Here is an 18321-nt window from a genome sequence, read left to right on the forward strand (position 1 = left end):
CATAAAATCCAGAGCACCACATCTTATACCCAGACTCCGGTGGAATACGTCGTCGAAACCCGCAAGTGCGGCCGAGACCGATAGTCGCATATGGTTTTCATTTTCTGGTTCTTGATTTACCACCGACGCCAACACTGCCCCCGTTATCGCTGTGGCCTCGTCCCGTCGTATCGCGGGACGAGAGGAGAGAGATTCTGCCGCCGTCGGCCAACTCTCTCCCGCGCCTTATCGCACAGCCGCACGGCCCTCCACTGTTGCCCAAACAGGCGCAGCCCCTTCGGCCGGCCTTCCCATTGGTCGACACCTCAGGACGAGAGTTTGGCGCAGGCCCGCGCCCAAACCGCGGGGAACCGGCGCTCGGCTATAAATAGTTTTTCCCTGACCCTTCGGTTTTCAATGGTCGCGCCAGTTGCAGACCTGACGTCAGGACCGGTGAGTGTGCATGCGCGTTGCATCCTCATTTTGCGCTTGTCTCGGGCAACAACTCTTTGGGGAAGCCGTCGGTCACGGAAGCGAATGATAAGCTTGTTTCAACTCATGCATGAGTGCTGTCTTCCGCAGCACTTTGTCGCGCAAGTCACACTGCCTGTCAATCGGAGGTTTGTCCGCGCACTTCCTGCTTGGCCATCCACCGCGTGCATTGTGCCAATTCTCCCCGAGTAGACAGACGCGGCATCGCTGACCGCTGTGTGAAAGGTATTCCGTCGCCGCAGCGTCCTCGAGACGCCCTTCCCCCGACTCATCCATAGGAAAACTGCTCACGGCGTGTGAAAATTTCCAAGCTCCGTGTTACACCGCGACATCGTTACACTCCCAGCCTGAAAACTCTGCTGCTATGGGTACATTGTCAATAGCGCTGCAGCTAAATTAACCACGACCTTCATTATTAGATCTTATGCGTATCCACACATCGCGCGTAGGAGTGCAGCTTCTGCGATATAATCATAGTGATGTCACTAGACGGCGACTAGCTTGCTCGCCCAGGAAACTAAAACGGCCAGAATACTGAACCGGAGACGCTGTTTACAAATGCAGTGTAGCTCGTTCGGCAGGCATCGGAATAAGACAATAACACCGCGACTGCGTTCATGAGCAGCCGTACCCTTCAGCTATACTCACGGCAGCTGAGATTAACGCAAGAGTGGCTCGGTGCCCGTCGATCATTAGCGCGGTTCCCAGGATTGGCCCTCGAAAAGAAAGACCAGGAGGCCTTTTACTTCCATCCTCCCGCATTAAACGGATTCAGGTGTCTCCGCGCGCTGTCATTGCATTCTAGACCCCGTGTTCGCTGACAAACTTGCGTGTGATGCTAGTACCAGGTCTGCTCGAAGCATTGAGAGCAACCAATCATGGTTTCGTGCTCTAAATAAGCAATTTAAGTAGGTAAAGAAAAATTCCCTCTTGTACGCACCCAAGCAAGGCGCAAACCACTTTTCTGAGCAACTTTTCTACGAGCAACATTTCCTATCTACGGGATGCTCTTGTCGTAGAGGAAACTTTATGCTCCGCTTTTTATTTTATTGCTATGCCTGCGGTATACTCTGTATCCTATTTAGTAACCGTTACGACAGGTTACCTGTTCAGTGAATTCGAGTCCGTGAATTGTACTCGCGGAGTTAGTCTACAGCGAGCGCGCTGTTCCAGCATCAGTTGTTGCTTCGAGCCTTGTATGCCTGAGTCAGAAGGTGTATTTCGTTCATGTGATTTAATGCGACCACGCGAAGTCACTTCCATGCGTGATCACAAACCTGATGCGAGAAAAGACCAGGTTTTCTCACAGGTGGACCCAACTCATGCAGGGCGTGCGTAGGCCATGAATGAGACTAATTTATCAATTACCGATGAAAGCACGATAGGTGTGAAAGCTGAAGCGATAAGCCTATACAATAGCAGTAGTGAACTACGTCGGGTAGCATGCCGGATTTCTGTACGGGTTTACCTCCCTGCCTTTCCGTTCTTTCATCCCTCTATCACTGTCCGCGTTCCTAGTCTAGAGGGTAATCGAATCCTCATACAGCTAAATCATTCTCAACAACATTTTCTTGACCGCGAAGTAGAGCCCAACGCGAAAACGTTAAGGCCAGTCTGCCGTTGCTGAGTTTATTGCTACAGACTGGTCTTGTGCTTTCCTCATTGGCAGCAGCGTGGTGTCCAAGGACCAACAAATGTTTCTTCTTAATCTTGTTGCCCTACACAGTTCTGTTCATTCTTTGACCGAAAAATTATCTTCTGTGAGCACAACGTAAGGGGCTATACTATTCATCTCTACAATCACTCTGTAAGCTCTTGTTTGTCACTTTGTCTAATTGCTTTCTGTCAAAGCAATGACCAATGGCTCTACTCACTTGTTAACCATCACATTCTGATACCTATAAAAATAATTACTACATAAAAATCTTCATAATACACTAAATTTGTAAGCAAAGGCCCGTCTTCTATCCAAGTTCTATAAATGAAATAAATATCTTCGTAGATCCGTGAGCGTATTTTCTTAGTTCAGTGAAATTCAGATACCCTTGCCAATTTTATTACCTTGCTCCATGAAAAGCTACAAGAATGACTTTGTATTACTTAATCTGTTGGCACGTTGGAACGCAATAGAATTTACACTATGGTCGGTGGCAACTTAGAATGGCAAAGAAGCTCCACCCACAAAAATGCAGTGGACCTGCTGTTCACCTCTGAAACAAAGCTGAACCAGCTGAGCCCACTCACAAAATAATGACCTTGATCGGTTAATCTAAACGCTAGGCTAATTAGAAAATAAAATCTAGTTGTTCCAAGCTAATATATTACTTTTGGCCGAGCAGCGACATCAGGATACTGTATAAAATGTGCCTAGACGTTCAGGCTTTACACTGAATGCAGTCACACAAAGACCGATCTGTATGGACAAGACAGTTGTTTCAAACTCGCAAAATTGCTTGAAGTGCGGTAAATAAGCGAACTTAATCGGCTGGCGCATTTATGCGAATGTTGTTTTAGGTCAACAGTGTACGTATAACAAAGTAATTGTTAGGTTGTCACAATAAGCAACATTCCAGAAACCGGTACGCGACAAACGTGGCTCTAAAGTTGGAAAGGAAGAATTCATGCATTCCTTGTTGTTAACTAGGTGTGAAGAACGCACTTGACACTGTGAGAAAGCTTATTGGACAAATTTGATTGCATTCAATGGGCTCATGCCCTCAGGAAATATTGTAGCGCGCTCAGGAGCCCAAGCAGCTGAAGCTTGTACCGTTCGGTAAATCTCACTTTGTGCATCGTTGTTTTTATTGTTCCATATGCTTCACACGATGTCAGAGTTTCATACATTATTTTCTTTGTCTGCATCATCAGTTAATTGAATTGAGTCTGTATAGCCTTCGATGTAAATGAAAAGAGAAAACCGTTTTAATGAGCGTGAAAGCTGGTTTACCTCCCGTTGGTCTGTTCCACTCACTGTAGTGGAGGTGCGAGGACTGATTTCAATCGCCTGCGCTTTGTAGAGTGACCAAGCTCTGAACAAGGCTGTTTTCAGATACGTTTCCTACAGACACAGTGCAGCTTCAAAAATGGCGAGTGTACTGCCTGCTATGTTTTAGCTAAGTAACTGTAACAGCATACTCAAAAGACGCAATGGATCAAATTCGCTGCCTTCCACACAAGCAGTTTTAAAAACGTGATAGTAGCAAATCAACTATGAAAGTCGCTTCAGGTCCTATAACTACTTGAGGAGAGCGTCAACCCTACAGCAACCAACAGATCATGCCACAAGAGGTGTCCCTTCGACGCGCTCAATTCGCTATGCACTGCAGTTGTTGCGTAGTGTTTGTCAAAACGGAATCAGTAATAAAGAGCTCAATCCACCGCATTCGGTGCACAGCAATATCCGTGGAATCGCGAAAGCACGGTTAATCAAGCTGCGGAAAAACCACGTTCTTTGTGTGAGCGGCGATACGACATGTCACAACCGATAGCTTTTCTGCTCTCGAACGCCCTGACCAACCGGCTTATCGGCGATGCGCCTGCGAAAGCGTCCTCGAAGCTCCCTTCAGCAACGAAGACTATTTCCGGTGCTGTATCGGCCTCCTTCAATGTCGTGCCGGAGCAATTACTCTTTCTCGTTTTTATAACCTCATTAAGTACTCGCTCTTCTCTTGGATATGCGGCCTATAGTTGAAAACAATGGAACGTCGAAATAAGATTTCCTACAGCTAGCAGGAGGAGGAGGAGGAGGAAAGAAAGAGAAAAAGCAGGGATGTTAACCACAAATGCGTCTGGTTGGCTACCCTACTCTCGGAGAGGGGAAAGAGGGAATAGAAAGATGAGAAAGAGAGGGGAATGGGGAAAAACGGTGCAGTGAGCTGGCACACGCACGGCGGAGGGCCTGAGCAAGTCAAATGCGTTCACATAGGCAAGTCGCCCTCAAGAGAGATAAAAGTGCCTTCATTGCTTTGTGGGCCGACGAGCGATGGGGACGGTCTTCAAGTAGCACTTGCACGGACAATGGCCGATCGTCCACTCGTCGCAGTGCTATAGATAATGTTTGTCTCTCCGACTGAAATCGACGACAGTCGCACAATAAGCGTTCGATGTTCTCTTCGCAGTCGGCGACGTTGCACACAGCACTGTCGGTCCTTCCAATCAAAGTAGTGTACGCCTTCGTGAAAGCCACTCCCAACCACAGCCGGTATACAAGCGATGCCTCACGTCGATGAAACTTATGTGGAGGTCGGTATGGGGGGCGTAGGATTCCGTTCGTGGAAGCTGGTGCGTCTTATGTTTAAAGAGAGCTTGCGTTCGAGGTGACGAAGCAGCCTTGCAGCGTCTGTCCTGGAAAGAGGAATGGGAATGCTGTGTTGTTATTGATGTGACTTTCGGGCAGCTTTGTCTGCTTGGTCATTTCCACTGATCCCGCAATGGCCAGGCAGCCACAGGAAAATAATTCCGTGGCTTTTCTGCTTTAAGTCGTGGTGAAGTTTGATAATTTGGTATTAGCAGACTGCAAGAACAGTGCAGTGTCTTTCCTGCTGAAGAGGCAAGCGCACAGCGTGACAGTGTAGTCCTTAAAAACTCGGCGTTTTACTATAGAACTCCATGCTTTTCTTTAGGTTTGACTGCATGCTTACGATGCTTTTTGATGTGGCATCCCGCTGCATTTCGCTATCCTTGTCAGATGTCCTTGCGGCGTGCACAGAGGCTTGCGCTGCTACGCTAAACAAGCTGTCAATCTATTCTAAAACATTCAACAGAAAATTGTACGTTTATCGCCACTTCGTTCCCGTTAAATTTTGGACAACAAGACCATATTTTACTTCCACAGCAGTAAGAACCTTAAAGCTTGGTTTGCCCTGTCACTGAGCCATTTGCCTTGCGCTGTCGTCATCTGGCGGTCTTCGGGTCACGTCTTCTTCTTAAGCATCGTCCTCTCCACGTGGCAAAGCAGCATGAAACTGCTAATCAAGCTCGTGCCCCGCTTGAAACAGCTAAGTATCAAGTAGTTAGCTTCAATGTGATTACTTGAAACACGGCAGTTTTTCCCGTGCTAACTACTTGAAGCATGGAGTTTTGTGCCACACAACCTCTGAAAGTGCGGGCACATGTGCGTGTATTTCGGAGTCCACAACAGGCAAGAAGTGATGCCCGAGGCATGGTGGTCATAAAGTGTTTGTGGCTCGTGTAACTCTTTCCGCCGTAAGCAGCCAGCAAGACCAAAGCCTTCAAGATTTGTTTCAATCACGCACGCATGGATGGTGATGTTAACATTATTTACTTATACTGCGGCGGACGAAGATGACATTGTGTGCATAGCAATGGAGAAGTTACAATGAAAAATTCCAGCGCCACTTATCTCACGTTGAATGTCAACGTTAATGTTTGCTGTTTAAGGTTTATTGAATACACAGTGCACCCTATTACCCACTTCATTGAACACTTAGTACAGCCGCTCTCTTACCACCGACGAAAGGCATTATGTATGAGGCGTGTGTGCAGCCGGGCTCCTCGCGCATCCAATTAGACAAGTGGCACCATCTGGTGGTGCCACCGCGAAGTCCGCGCATATATTCACAGAAAAGTGTCTGCATGTAGGTGTGTAAGGTGGGTTCGATTCTGCTCAGCACCGGAGAAATCTAAATGTTTTTTTTGTCATTAAGAGTGGCCCTTCATAAGCAGTCTTAGTTTACGGTTTGCGTAATCGCGGGGTTAAGTGGCATAGCGTTACCATTCCACAAATGAGCGTGGCAGAAAGTGAGTTTTATTTTAGCGTGATAGCATAGTTTATGTGCCAGGAGACTTTTCAATTACGCTTTAAATTTCGCATGCTTCGTGCACATAAGCGCTCTTATCTATTCGTCAACCTTTGTCTGTGCGTCAGAAAGTGGGTGAAGCAGCTTAGTGATAGCCGGGAGCGCGTTGTGTTTGTACGTTCCATGTCCGCCGCCTCATGGCGAAGTAAGTACAAGCCTGCCGTCCATGGCCCCCGAGATCGCCCGACCTCAGAGGCCACATGCCATCGCGCCCAGCTCTCGACTTCGCCGATAGGTGGCGCTGCCGTTCCGGAATGCGCAGCTATTTGAACGGAAGATTTTTATTTTGACTGAAGGTGAACCAACGGCGCCTGGTTATAGCAGTCGTGGTGTACCGCAAGGCGGATTACTTAGCCCTACCCTCTTTAACCTGGTGCTCATTGGTGATTTATGTCGTTAGGCCCCGACGCGTTAGAAGTGAGAAGCGATCTCAAAAACTCCGCAACGCTATCCATCTGTCGTACGTCGAAGCGGTCCGAGACTAAGCGAAAGACGCGTTTACACAGTCATTTGCTATGAAAGAAGTTACTTCTACAAAAAAAAAAAACGACAAATTCAGTTAGGGACCACCGCCATGTCTTACGTAAACTAGATAAACCACGCGATACCGTTTTAGATTTTGCGTACGCAAAGTTAAGGGACGCGAACCACCGGGCTTGTATACAAAAGAAGTATACAAAATAACCGCAAAGAAGTACAAAATAACGCAGGCTAGGCTTGGCGCTGTGCGTAGGCAAAGGTTCCTTTTCGTACCGAAACCCGTCTGCACACGGTAAAAACCTAAATGTGAGAAATAGCGTCCGTACGCTAAACGCTATGGGTGTTCTGGGCAAACGCAATTAGATCGTGCTATTCCGTCAAGCCCGCTATTACGCTAAACGCGCTGAACTAAAACTGTCTAATGTCACATCGAATTGCACGACTCATACCCATGTGTGTGTGTGTGTGTGTGTGTGTGTGTGTGTGTGTGTGTGTGTGTGTGTGTGTGTGTGTGTGTGTGTGTGTGTGTGTGTGTGTGTGTGTGTGTGTGTGTGTGTGTGTGTGTGTGTGTGTGTGTGTGTGTTTTACATGTGACCCACTATTCTTGCTCGTGAATGCGAGCAGCTAAAGAAGTCTCTCTCGCCTTCGTAGTGTTGCTTGCCATGTATGAAACGGAGTTCACAAAAATTTTGTTATGCTAGAACTGCTCAGAAGTTGAGATGCCAACAGATCTTGATGTATGATTATTATTAGCGAGAGCGGCCAGCAAGCCGAATTTACAAATGAAGAGCTTTATGAATTCAGTTCCTGTTTTTCAGATTTAAACTGCTGTCGCATTAAATGTATAAGGCTGCGTCTCATGCGCACCTGACCACAGGAGATGCGAACTGGTGTAAAGACGTGGAACAATTTCGTTAGCGAATGTCAAGTGTTTTATTGAACGGTACATACAGAAAAAAAATACAAGCTTTTTTGCGAAACTGGAACGAAAGAATCAGTAAGCGAAGAATAGATTAAGTTGTGATACTTAAAACGTGAGCCATTGCGTTACGCTCCGTGCACACTATTCTTTACACACGACCGATCTTTTCGGCCTGGTCAGATCGTCACATAGCACCTACGGTTGGGACACGGGAGATTCGGCGGAATTTATCTCGTGCAGGTCACTGAGCGCCATTCTTGAACGGCCTATCTCCAATATCGCCAGTGGCCAATGCAATTATTTCGTCCTTGACGGGATCAAGCAAAAGCTGACCTTTATTTAGAGTGCGCCACTCCACCCGTACTCGCGTTGCTACACCGAGTGCAAGTCCGGTTTCGGCTGCTTCGCTGAACTCCGACTCTGCACACCCGCCTTATCTCGACCGTTTCTGCTTATCAGCAACTAAGTGCAATGCGAGACGCGCGCAGATCGAGAGGTCGTCGTATCAAGTACAGGATTGCGTCACTGGTATCTTCCCGTGTACCCGGTTGTGCACCGGTCGCCCAGCTGTCGAAGTGGACAATATATTGGGACATAATGTTGATAAAACGGAAGCAGCTGTCTAATGATATCGGTCAGAGTGCTCTGCGCGTACATCTCATCGGCTCTTCTCCATTTCCACTTGTCCCCAGACACTTCTGCCGGTGCATTGCCACTGCACTGCGCATTTAATTCCTGGAACCATATCTTTGTGGTGGCTGGCAACGAAGACGTGTCACTGTGCATTCGCTTTTCCTTTCTTTGCATCATCACATACTGAGCTACTCAGTCGCTTGACCAGCTAGCTGCATGTCAGACATTTCGCCAAGCAAACATGTACAGCTGTAATTAAAATTATTTTATATTTCTATCTATCTATCTATCTATCTATCTATCTATCTATCTATCTATCTATCTATCTATCTATCTATCTATCTATCTATCTATCTATCTATCTATCTATCTATCTATCTATCTATCTACCTACGCGGTGGCGTAGAGGTAGAACACCCGCCTCGCGTGCAAGAGGTCCGTGGTTCGAATCCCGGTGCCGCGCAGTTTTCCACCGGATTAAAAAAAATCCGCGTGTTGATAAAATGGCATAAACAGGCCTGGAGTGTGGCCTGATCCCGGTGACCAGAACCGGTAACGCACTCCCTCACGAGAGCAGGATTGGCCACCGTGGTGCAGTACTTGGCCACAACCTCCTATATGAACACAACAGTCAAACCCCGGCCCTCAGTCCCCAGCATCTGCGAAGCAACTGACCACGGCGGCGGTCAGACCTGCAACGCAGCAGAGGGTGCTAAGAATCCCTGGCTCCGGACAGGCCGCCATTGGAATATGAACCTGGCAACGTTTCACGCTAGAACGTTATCTAGTGAGGCGAGTCTAGCAGTGCTATTGGAGGAATTAGAGGGCAGTAAATGGGATATAATAGGGCTCAGTGAAGTTAGGAGGCCAAAAGAAGCATATACAGTGCTAAAAAGCGGGCACGTTCTGTGCTACCGGGGCTTAGCGGAGAGACGAGAACTAGGAGTCGGATTCCTGATTAATAAGAATATAGCTGGTAACATACATGAACTCTATAGCATTAACGAGAGGGTGGCAGGTTTTGTTGTGAAACTCAATAAGAGGTACAAAATGAAGGTTGTACAGATCTACGCCCCTACATCCAGTCATGATGACCAGGAAGTCGAAAGCTTCTATGAAGACGTGGAATCGGCGATGGGTAAAGTCAAAACAAAATACACTATACTGATGGGCGACATTAATGCCAAGGTAGGCAAGAAGCAGGCTGGAGACAAGGCAGTGGGGGAATAAGGCATAGGCACTAGGAATAGCAGGGGAGAGTTAATAGTAGAGTTTGCGGAACCGAAAAATATGCGGATACTCAATACCTTCTTCCGCAAGCGGGATAGCCGAAAGTGGACGTGGAGGAGCTCGAACGGCGAGACTAGAAATGAAGTAGACATCATACTCTGCGCTAACCCTGGTATCATACACGATGTGGACGTGCTCAGCAAGGTGCGCTGCAGTGACCATAGGATGATAAGAACTCGAATTAGCCTAGACCTGAGGAGGGAACGGAAGAAACTGGTACATAAGAAGCTGATAAATGGGTTACCGGAAAGAGGGAAAATAGACGAATTCCAGATCAAGCTACAGAACAGGTATTCGGCTTTAACTCAGGAAGAGAACCTTAGTGTTGAAGCAATGAACGACAATCTTGTGGGCATCATTAAGGAGTGTGCAATAGAAGTCGGCGGTAACTCCGTTAGGCAGGATACCAGTAAACTATCGCAGGAGACGAAAGATCTGATCAAGAAACGCCAATGTATGAAAGCCTCTAACCCTACAGCTAGAATAGAACTGGCAGAACTGTCGAAGTTAATCAACAAGCGTAAGACAGCTGACATAAGGAAGTATAATATGGATAGAATTGAACATGCTCTCAGGAACGGAGGAAGCCTAAAAGCAGTGAAGAAGAAACTACGTATTGGCAAGAATCAGATGTATGCGTTAAGAGACAAAGCCGGCAATATCACTAGTAATATGGATGAGATAGTTCAAGTGGCTGAGGAGTTCTATAGAGATTTATACAGTACCAGTGGCACCCACGACGATAATGAAAGAGAGAATAGTCGAGAGGAATTCGAAATCCCACAGGTAACGCCGGAAGAAGTAAAGAAAGCCTTGGGAGGTATGCAAAGGGGGAAGGCAGCTGGGGAGGATCAGGTAACAGCAGATTTGTTGAAGGATGGTGGGCAGATTGTTCTAGAGAAACTGGCCACCCTGTATACGCAATGCCTCATGACTTCGAGCGTACCGGAATCTTGGAAGAACGCTAACATAATTCTAATCCCTAAGAAAGGGGACGCCATAGACTTGAAAAATTATAGACCGATCAGCTTGCTGTCCGTTGCCTACAAAGTATTTACTAAGGTAATTGCAAATAGAATCAGGAACACCTTAGACTTCCGTCAACCAAAGAACCAGGCAGGATTCCGTAAAGGCTACTCAACAATAGACCATATTCACACTATCAATCAGGTGATAGAAAAATGTGCGGAATATAATTAACCTTTATATATAGCTTCCATTGATTACGAGAAAGCGTTTGATTCAGTCGAAACCTCAGCAGTCATGGAGGCATTGCGTAATCAGGGTGTAGACGAGCCGTATGTAAAAATACTGAAAGATATCTATAGTGGCTCCACAGCCACCGTAGTCCTCCATAAAGAAAGCAACGAAATCCCAATAAAGAAAGGCGCCATGCAGGGAGATACGATCTCTCCAATGCTGTTCACAGCTTGTTTACAGGAGGTATTCAGAGACCTGGATTGGGAAGAATTGGGGATAAGAGTTAATGGAGAATACCTTAGTAACTTGCGATTCGCTGATGATATTGCCTTGCTTAGTAACTCAGGGGACCAACTGCAATGCATGGTCACTGACCTGGAGAGGCAAAGCCGAAGGGTGGGTCTAAAAATTAATCTGCAGAAAACTAAAGTAACGTTTAACAGTCTCGGAAGAGAACAGCAGTTTACGATAGGTAGTGAGGCACTGGAAGTGGTAAGGGAATACATCTACTTAGGACAGGTAGTGACTGCGGATCCGGATCATGAGACTGAAATAATCAGAAGAATAAGAATGGGCTGGGGTGCGTTTGGTAGGCATTCTCAGATCATGAACAGCAGATTGCCATTATCCCTCAAGAGAAAAGTTTATAACAGCTGTGTCTTACCAGTACTCACGTACGGGGCAGAAACCTGGAGGCTTACGAAAAGGGTTCTACTTAAATTGAGGACGACGCAACGAGCTATGGAAAGAAGAATGATAGGTGTAACGTTAAGGGATAAGAAAAGGGCAGATTGGGTGAGGGAACAAACGCGAGTTAATGATATCTTAGTTGAAATCAAGAAAAAGAAATGGGCGTGAGCAGGACACGTAATGAGGAGGGAAGATAACCGATGGTCATTAAGAGTTACGGAATGGATTCCAAGGGAAGGGAACCGTAGCAGGGGGCGGCAGAAAGTTAGGTGGGCGGATGAGATTAAGAAGTTTGCAGGGACAACATGGCCACAATTAGTACATGACCGGCGTAGTTGGAGAAGTATGGGAGAGGCCTTTGCCCTGCAGTGGGTGTAACCAGGCTGATGATGATGCTGCTGCTGCTGATGATCTATCTATCTATCTATCTATCTATCTATCTATCTATCTATCTATCTATCTATCTATCTATCTATCTATCTATCTATCTATCTATCTATCTATCTATCTATCTATCTATCTATCTATCTATCTATCTATCTATCTATCTATCTATCTATCTATCTATCTATCTATCTATCTATCTATCTATCTATCTATCTATCTATCTATCTATCTATCTATCTATCTATCTATCTATCTATCTATCTATCTATCTATCTATCTATCTATCTATCTATCTATCTATCTATCTATCTATCTATCTATCTATCTATCTATCTATCTATCTATCTATCTATCTATCTATCTAGCATGCAGTGAGCACGAGCCTGAATGGGTGCTAAATACCTGCACTAGCTCAGTTAACACACTAAATTATGCTTGAAAAGAAAAGGGTACTACTTGCATTTACTTGTCGGGAAAATATTTGGTCAATTTCCCTGCCTTTCATCTCCTTACTCTCTCTCTCTCCGTTACTACCGGAGAGAATGACAAAGTTCACCTTCGATTTTTCAACCTGACCACAGCGGCCGAACGTTTGTGCGACGTCACGAACTTCGAAGGCTTTTCTCGTATTTGGGTGATTCTTGCTGAGAAATGTTCTCGAAACTAGGGTCGAGTCTATGGTTTGTTCCCTACGAAGGTTAGCACGTTCTCTGGCGATAAACAGCTAACAGTAGCTCCGAGCAGTCGCTGCCAAAAGTCGATGACGTCGCAGTGAGATAGCGCGGGAAGTACAACGTTTTGTCGTCAACCATATTCTTTTCATGCATCCTTCCTGACGGACAAGGAGCGAGATGCGACGGGGTCGAGACGAATAGTGTGCCGATGGACGGCGCTTTTGCTGTTCAAGTGTGACTGTATAAGCGACGGCGGTAAAACAACGGTAACGCCAAAGGTGGTGTCCAAATCCAAGCCGCAGCAAGAAACGGATGTCGAGGGCTATGCTTATGCTGACTGCATCCGCTGGAAGCGATTGCGGAGCCGGAAGCACGTCATAGACGCCATGTTTGGAACACCTCCTATTGAAAAAAATTATGACGTTTTACGTGCCAAAACCACTTTCTTATTATGAGGCCCGCCGTAGTGGAGGAGTCCGGAAATTTCGACCACCTGGGGTTCTTTAACGTGCACCTAAATCTAAGTACACGGGTGTTTTCGCATTTCGCCTCCATCGAAATGCGGCCGCCGTGGCCGGGATTTGATCCCGCGACCTCGTGCTCAGCAGCCCAACACCATAGCCACTGAACAGCCATGGCGGGTAACACCTTCTATTATGAGGTTCTAAAAAAATATGGTGTCGTAAGTCCGCTTCAGTAAAGAAAGAGACAGAAAAAGCAGTCCTTGAACAGTAACTCAAATAAGTTTCTTTTCGCATGCCAAGCGCGTAGAACGAAGTGCGCACTTATTTCAGCTTCGTAATTGTGTAAAAAATCAGCGACACACTAATTAGTAATCGCTAGTTTATATTTCCTTTTGTTCACGGCACGTTCAGTTCCCATTTGCAGAAATTTGCTATGAATAACTGCTTTCGCCGCGCACTAAGCAGCAGTCTAATGTAGAATTGAGCTTTATTCTTGCACTACAATTAACTGAACACATTCCAGTTTTGCTTACTCGCTTTTTGTTGCAAGCTTCTTTTTGTTTGCGTCATAATAGCGTCATGGTTCTCGCGCTGGGATGGAGCGCCCGATCTGGAGGAAAGTTCGTGACTAGAAATTCCTGTCAACGTGTGAACAACAAAACGCCGGCTGTCTTTGTCACAGCGGTGCGAAATGCGCAACTGTCGCGCTGTATAGCATTGCTAAATCACGCCGGCGCTCTGATCACTATTCTGAGCCCATATTCACGAAAACCTCTATGCTCGAATTGTCCGTAAGAAAAATTTCAGTAGGTCCGGGTGCGGGAGAGAGAGAGAGAGAGAGAGAGAGAGAGAGAGAGAGAGAGAGAGAGAGAGAGAGAGAGAGAGGGCTCTTTATTAGAAAAACAGAGAATTTTGCCGGCGCGTATACTCTGTATAGGGATGGGCAATGGGATTAAAAGATTCCAGAAGAGGGTGGGAGAAAAAGATAATAAAAATAAATATGAAATGTCCAAGTGGACCTGATACTAATATTTACAGGTGACGTGGCGGGTAAATTTAGGCTTTTGTATATGATGTGTGCAATCTTTAGAGCTTTCCTATTAGACCAATTTCTGACAGGTATTTGAACAATAAATCCAAAACCCGCCGCTGTTTTGAAGGGCCGGGCATTGGACCTAGGTTGCTCGGTAATGTTAGCGGTTCGTGGCAAATCATGTCCATTTGTTGCTCAATAAACTGTCTCTCGTCGCGGTACGCGGGGCATTCTAGTAATATGTGCTGCATTGTCTCTAAGTTTCGACAATTGTCACAGTATGGGTTAGTGGTAAGCCCTATGCGGTAGAGCTAATTGTTCGTGTACGCCACGTTCAGTGGAAGACGATGGTACAATGTATCTGTGTCGAGGAAGTGGTCGTGGAATTTTCGGTCTCATTTCTTGGTCAATGTAATGCAGGAAGTTATCTTGGTGAAGCGGCAGGTTCCAGAAGTGGTCTTTTTCTTGATAGGCATATTTTTTTGCCATGTTTGAAGCGTCGGCTTTTGTAAAAAACGTTCTTTTGAAATTGCGGTATTGCAGTCCATTTCTGGCAGCTTTTGAATCCGTAAAAATCACCCATGTCTTTGGTGGCTGCTGTCGAAGTACATACACAAGGGCCTCCTTAATGCCGTATAACTCCGCTGAAGTAGATGATGCCGCTCGCTCAAGACGACACGAGAATCGTTGCCCTGTAGAGGGAACAAGAAGTCCGCACGATAAGCGATGTGAAGTTGTAGAGCCATCTGTGAAAATGTGCGTTGCGGCTGCGTATTCTTTGGGCATATATTCCAAAGCTATCTGATAAGTCGCTGCTTGAGGCATTTTCTTTTTCGTACTGATTCCAGGGATATATGGCACGATTTCCAGTGAGAACAGTGTCCATGGTAAAATGTTTCGTGGCACAATGTGTGACGCCTGAGCAGGAATCGAAATAGATATGCTTCCGACGGCCTGTCCAAAGCTAGATGTAGCACGTATTCTAGAAATATCCTTTAAAAAGTGAGTCTTCGTATGAATGACGTGACGGAGGTGAATCTGAAGTGTCACCTGCGAAGATAGCACTTCAAGAGGCAGGCATCCACCTTCTGCTACAGTTCCTGAGCGGGGCGACCCCTTCGGAAGGCCGAGACATATGCGAAGGCAGTTGTTCCGTGCTACATCAAGTTTTCTCTTGCTTGTGGTATACATGTTGTGCAGGATCTGGAGGTAATACCGTGGTGTTCCGTCGACGTAGGCCTTATGGAGGAGCACCATTGACCGACAGTTACGGCCCCACTGTGATCCGGCTCAAAATCGGAATACGTGCGACGCCGAGGAAATCTTCTCACTCAGTTTTTTCACTTGAGGCGACCATGTGAGGTTCCTATCGATCGTCACTCCAAGAAACCTTTGCGTCTTGACGCATGGAAGGGTACGACCACTTAACACTAGTGGGTATTTTTCCATACACCTCCGCATGAAAGCCATGGCAACGCTTTTGTCGGGGGACAATTTCAGACCCCTTGGATTTAGGTAGGCCGATGTATTTGCTAGCGCTCTCTGGAGACGTTGTTGGGTGCTACTGCGGGAACGCGCCGCACTCCAAATGCAGATGTCGTCCGCATACAGTGTGATTTTGACGCCACGTGGCAGGTTTCTTCTCAGATGGATGAGGACTAAATTAAATAATACGGGGCTAAACACAGCTCCTTGTGACACTCCCTTCTCGACGACATAAAGCGCCGTGGGGCCATCCGGGGTACACAGGAGAAGTTGGCGTCCTTGAATATAGTCTTCAATCCATGCGTAAAGCCGTCCTCCTAGACTAAGGGTTTCCAAAGCGTCAAGTATTCCTTTATGATAGAGCGAATCATATGCTACCTTAATGTCCAAAAATAATGCAGTAGGTATGTTTCCACAGACCAATTCCTCTTCAGTTGATGAGACCAAGGCAATGACATTTTCAATTGCGGACCTATTTTGCCGGAAGCCAATAATTTCCTCCGGGTAAACTTTTGTAGTTTCCAGGAACCAATTTAGTCGTTTGGGGATCATCTTTTCGAATAGCTTCCCTGCGCAGCTGAGCAGAGATGTGGGTCTGACGGAAGCGTAATTTGTCGGCTGCTCCCTGGCTTCAATATAGGAATAACTTTCGCAAGCTTCCATTCTGTAGGAACCTCCCCAGTTATCCATGAGGCGTTGTACTACTCCAGAAGGCGTAGGCGAGATGCGTGGCATAGATTTGCGAGCGCTTCGTAACTCACACCGTCATGGCCGGGTGATGATCGCTTGTTTACGTCGCCGATTGCTGCCGTGAGCTCTTCGATGGTGAATGGTAATTCTAAGTCAGGAAGTGTAGCTCGAGGTGGACTAGGCTGCTGACTTGCAATTTGCCGAGAAGGTTCTGCCCCGCTGGAAAGGAGCCTGCAGTACTGCTCTGCCACCTCTTTCATTGATGCGCGCTCATGTAATTCGGGAGAATATATTAGCAATAGTGTCCAGCCAATGGCAAAGAACTTTCAGACGAATTGTTAACAGAAAATTACATAGCAAACAAAGAGACAAAAGCCTAAATAACTAAGATAACGAATGCGAGAAATTATTCAACACTTCGTCATTAATTTCCTCAGCTCTCTTCTTGAAGTTGCAGAAAGGAATTCACCAGACAAATCACTAAATATTTTTGGGATGTATACACTTCTCGTTACTCCATACTTATTAGCAGAATAGGGTACTTTAAAACGCTTTTGTCTCTCAACAATCCAGGAGCAGAGTATGCCTCTTTGAATTCGCCACTCCACTTATGCAGAAGAATAAGCGTCCTGGTAAACAAATCCTCGAAAGGGCAAAATCCCATTTCACGAAAAATATTATTGGAATGTAGTGTAGTATCATAAGCAACATTTTAGAATAAATTTTTTTCATAATTTATGAATACGATTTTCCCAGGGCTCTCAACAAAAAGGCAAGATCGTTGTGCCATACCTCAGAACACTAGTGCGTCAACCATATTTTTTTTTTTTTACTCGTAGAGGTAGTAAACCATTTACGGTGAAAAGTAGATGTGCAACGCTCTTTAGTTTACCACATAAAAGTGCCATGTGACACTGTCAAGACATGCGGCTGTGGAATGTTAGAACCAGCTATTTGAAGGCCTCCACATATTCGATAGCAGCACATTTACTTGAAGTCCAATGTTATGGTGTAAAAATATTGGGAAATATCTTTTTAATGTTTTTAATGGGCTTCGAAAGCACATGAGTTTACTTTGCTTAGCACTGATAAATGCACAATTTTCATCCAACCATTGCATGAACGTATGAACTGCAACCTGTTCTAGAGAGTTAATAGCGTCCTCGTAACGTATGTGGCGTGTGAGTAGGACCGTACGATCTGCATATTGATACACCGCAGCTGTTCCGATTATCGTGGGAAACCCGTTCATAAATAAATTTAATAAGAGAGGTGACAACATGGCTCCTTGGGGAAGACCAGCTGTAATATATTTGCTATTGCTAACCATTTATTTACTACCCACAACTACCTGTGGCCTGTCGTGCAAATCATTATAAAGAAGATAAAAAATGGGTCCCCTGAAAGCTTACCGAAACAATTTTTGCAATATAATCTCACGATTTACAGCTTCGAACGCTTTTGCTAAATCCAAAAACAAAGCACAACTAAGCAGGTTCTTATCTAGAGCAGAATACAATTCAGCGGTCATATCTTCTAACAATGTTATAGTACTTCACTCAGCAATAAATCCAAACTGTCTTAGTGTGAGGACCGATAATATTTTTTAAAAGGAAGTCATACAATGAAACAGAAACATTTCCAGTATTTGGGAGAGCGTAGCCAAAATAGTGATACCTCTATAACCTTCAACATCGCCTTTTTGTCCTGCTTTATACAGCGGCTTAACAATTGCTGTTTTTAATGTCTCCGGAATTCATGATGTGTTTATCAAACCAGTTATCATAAATAAGCAGTATGTCTGCTAATGTGTCAAAATTTCTTCTTAGTGTGGCAACAGCCAACGCATCCGAAAACTGAAAATTCTTCTGCTCAGGTAAATAATAATAATAATAATAATAATAATAATAATAATAATAATAATAATAATAATAATAATAATAATAATAATAATAATAATAATAATAATAATAATAATAACAATAATAATAATAATAATAATAATAATAATAACGTCCTAGCCAAGAAGCGGTTGAAGGGATACCTTAATTATGTTAGAAAAGCAGTCACTGATATTCTTCGA

At 45.3% G+C, this 18321-nt stretch overlaps 1 protein-coding gene across 2 annotated transcripts in view; it reads left to right on the forward strand.

Annotated features, from left to right (window-relative positions):
• The first annotated feature begins 281 nt into the window (after positions 1–281).
• Positions 282–18321, forward strand: part of LOC126530527 (gamma-butyrobetaine dioxygenase-like) — an 82747-nt gene continuing 64707 nt past the window's right edge. For both annotated transcript variants that reach the window (XM_050177796.3, XM_055070634.2), the window contains exon 1: positions 282–432. The gene's annotated coding sequence lies outside the window, so the exon portion shown is untranslated. The remainder of the gene's footprint in view (positions 433–18321) is intronic.

Source organism: Dermacentor andersoni, chromosome 4, assembly GCF_023375885.2.
Source record: "Dermacentor andersoni chromosome 4, qqDerAnde1_hic_scaffold, whole genome shotgun sequence".
NCBI classification, from domain to species: domain Eukaryota; kingdom Metazoa; phylum Arthropoda; class Arachnida; order Ixodida; family Ixodidae; genus Dermacentor; species Dermacentor andersoni.